The following is a 3904-nucleotide window of genomic DNA, read 5'->3' as shown; positions in this document are numbered from 1 at the left end:
ACCCGCATATAAGCGAGAAGGTCTTTAACTCGCCTGAGCTCGCACAACGGCGAGAAGGACTTTATTTGATGCCTCAACTTGCCCAGGGTGTACATCTCCTCCCCCTGGATGCACTGAGGATCTTTTCTTTCTCTCGCCTGCGCTCGCTCAACGGCGAGGAGGTCTTTAATTGGCCTTGGCTCGCACAACGGCGATAAGGACTTTATCCGGTGCCTCAACTTGCCCAGGGTGTACATCTCCTCCCCCCTGGATGCACTGAGGACCTTTCTCGCCTGCACCCGCTCAACGGCGAGGAGGTCTTTAACTTGCCTCTACGTTGCCCCGGGAGTTACATCTTCTCGCTCCCAGAAACACGGAGGACTTTTCCTCTTTCTCGCCTGCACTCGCTCGACGGCGAGGAGGTCTTTAACTTGCCTCTACGTTGCCCTGGGAGTTACATCTTCTCGCTCCCAGAAACACGGAGGACTTTTCCTCTTTCTCGCCTGCACTCGCTCGACGGCGAGGAGGTCTTTCGTCTGGTGCCTCCGATCGCCAATAAACGATGAGGACTTTAAAACTTAACTGGTGCCTCCGATCGCCGAAAGACGATGAGGACTTTGAAAACTTAACTGGTGCCTCCGATCACCGAAAAACGATGAGGACTTTAAAAACTTAACTGGTACCTCTAATCGCCGAAAAACGATGAGGACTTTAAAAACTTAACTGGTGCCTCTAATCGCCGAAAAACGATGAGGACTTTAAAACTTTTTTTAGGAAGCACGCGATATATATATTTTCTTGCCTCAAATCATGTACAAATGACAAGGTCTTTCTTCAAACTTTCGAAAATAGTACACATGCAATCTGGAAACACCTTATACTTCGAAAACTCTTCTTTTATTGGGCGGCCTCATTAAAAACCCTCCTTAGGGAAAAAAGAGTGCCCCCTTGAAACTGTTTTAACAGAGACATTGCAATATAACATTTGTGTTTGTCTTTACTTAGAAAGCTCTTAGCTATAGTACAACTTCAGGTGTGTGGCGTTCCAGGTACGAGGGATCGCCCCTCCTTCCAGCGTCTCTAAGCGGTAGGCTCCGTTCCCGAGTGCCTCGGTTATTCTGAACGGTCCAGTCCACTTGGGTGATAGTTTATTCTCCATCTCGTACTGGTGGGCCTTCCTCATCACCAGATCGCCTTCTCTAAACTGCCTTGGCATCACCTTAGAATTGTACCTTCGCTCGACCCTTCTTTTCACCGCCTCAGCCTTCAGCCTCGCTTCCTCCCTGACCTCATCCAGCAGATCCAGGTTCAGCCTTCTCTCTTCATTCGAGTCTTCCTCTACGAAGTTCTGGAATCTCGGCGAGCTTTCCTGGATCTCCACTGGAATCATGGCGTCACACCCATAGACCAAGCTAAACGGGGTCTCATGGGTTCCGGACTGCTCGGTGGTGTGGTACGCCCAGACTATACGAGGCACCTCCTCAGCCCAACTTCCCTTGGCTTTCTCGAGCCTTCTCTTCAAACCTCTCAGCAACACCCGATTAGCTGATTCCACCTGGCCATTAGTTTAAGGGTGCTCGACGGATGCAAACACTTGCTGAATTCCAACCCCTTCACAAAGCTTCTTCAACAGGTGGCTTGCAAACTGAGTCCCATTATCTGACACCAGGCGCTTAGGCACTCCAAACCGGCACACGATGTTCTTCCATACAAAGCCTTCGATCTTGTGTGCGGTGATCTGGGCCACTGGTTCTGCTTCAATCCACTTGGTGAAGTACTCAATCGCCACCACCAAGTACTTCATCTGCCTGATCGCCAGTGGAAAAGGTCCCAGAATGTCGATTCCCCAAGTATGAAACGGCCAAGGGCTATAGATCGACTTCAACTCCTCGGGAGGTGCCTTATGCCAATCGGCGTGCTGCTGGCACTGTTTACAGCATTGGGCATACTTCTTGCAATCTTCTCTCATGGATGGCCAATAGTAGCCTGCACGGAGAGTCCTCGCGGCCAGAGCTCGACCCCCGACGTGACTTCCACATATTCCTTCGTGGAGCTCTGCCATAATTCTCGTGCACTTCTCGCCGTGTATACATTCTAGGAGTGGGTGAGTGAACCCAAACCTCTACAGATCGCCATCAATCAATGTATACTTGCTGGAATTTTTCTTTACCTTCCTAGCTTCTGTTGGATCTAGCGGGAGGAGGCCATCTGCCAAGCACCGCTTGTACTGTGTTATCCAAGTGTCTGGCTCATGGGTGGCGCAGACCTGCATCACATCCACCTTCTCTCCTCGACATGCTCTAATTCTCGGCGATCTCAGAGTTTCTTGCGTCAAAGACTTATGGCTTCTCGCTGCTCTCTCCGTCGACTTGCTTATCTGAAGGACCAGGTGATCTGCTACAAATGCCCTCGGCGTCTTCAGAGTTTCTTGAATCACCGTCCTCTGCCTACCCCCCTTGCCTGAACTGGCGAGCTTAGCAAGCAAGTCAGCTCGGGCATTCTGTTCACGGGGCACATGGACCACTTCAAAAGAGGCAAAGGAACTCTTCAATTCCTGCACATACGCCAAGTAAGCCGCCATTTGTGGATCTTTAGCCTGGAACTCGCCTGTTACTTGCCCTGTGACTAGCAGCGAGTCACTCTTAGCCATCAGCACCCTAGCTCCCATTTCCTTGGCCAGCAAAATCCCGGCGATCAGCGCCTCATACTCTGCTTGATTGTTGCTGGCTTTGAAGGCGAATCTCAACGATTGTTCGATCAGCACGCCATTGGGTCCTTCTAATATGACTCCAGCACCGCTACCCTGCTGGTTCGACGACCCATCCACCGAGAGTACCCAACAGAAGTCATCTCCTTCAACCCGCGTCGCCTCTGATGAGAGCTCGACTACAAAATCTGCAAAGATTTGCCCCTTGATTGGGCCTCGGGGCTCATATTTAATGTCAAATTCTGACAACTCCATTGCCCACTTCACCATTCTTCCCGCAACGTCAGGTTTCTTCAAGACCTTCTGGATGGGCAGGTCAGTCATCACCAGTATTGTGAAGCTGTGGAAGTAGTGGCGCAACCTCCTCGCCGAAAACACCACAGCCAGCGCAGCCTTCTCCAGGGCCTGATATCTCGTTTCTGGGCCCTGCAACACCTTGCTCACAAAATAGATAGGCTTCTGAGCCTGATCTTGGTCCTGGGCGAGCACCGCACTCACCGCCCTCTCAGTCACAGCGAAATACAATCTGAGAGGGATTCCCGCCAGTGGTTTGCACAGAACCGGCGGGCTCGCCAGATATTCCTTCAGCTTGACGAAAGCTTCCTCGCATTCTTTCGTCCAAGCGAACTTGTTATTGCGCCGCAGACATTGGAAATAGGGATGTCCCTTTTCTCCGCTCGCTAACACGAAGCGAGATAGGGCTGCCATCCGACCTGTCAGCTGCTGGACTTCTTTCACTGTAGCCGGGCTTCTCATCGCCAAGATGGCGGCACACTTGTCCGGGTTGGCTTCTATTCCTCTTTCAGTCAAGAGAAAACCCAAAAATTTTCCAGCCTCCACGCCGAAAATGCATTTCTCCGGGTTGAGCTTCAACTTGAACTTGGCGATCGTCGTGAACAATTCTTCCAAGTCTGCGACGTGCTTGCTTTTCTCCTGCGAGGTCACGACCATGTCATCGACGTAAGCTTGCACGTTCCTTCCCAGCATTGGTGCAAGTACTCGATCCATCAGCCTCTGGTACGTGGCCCCCGCGTTCTTCAGCCCAAACGGCATCACCTTATAGCAGTAGCACGACCTCTCCATCATGAAGGCTGTTTTCTCTTCATCCATGGGATGCATCTTGATCTGATTATAGCCCGAGAAGGCATCCAGGAAACTCAGCAGCTTGCACCCTGCAGCACTATCAACCAGGGCATCAATGCTTGGTAAAGGATACGA

This window comes from Phaseolus vulgaris, chromosome 5, assembly GCF_051622355.1.
Source record: "Phaseolus vulgaris cultivar YP4 chromosome 5, ASM5162235v1, whole genome shotgun sequence".
Classification (NCBI taxonomy): domain Eukaryota; kingdom Viridiplantae; phylum Streptophyta; class Magnoliopsida; order Fabales; family Fabaceae; genus Phaseolus; species Phaseolus vulgaris.
This window is presented reverse-complemented; position numbering follows the sequence as displayed.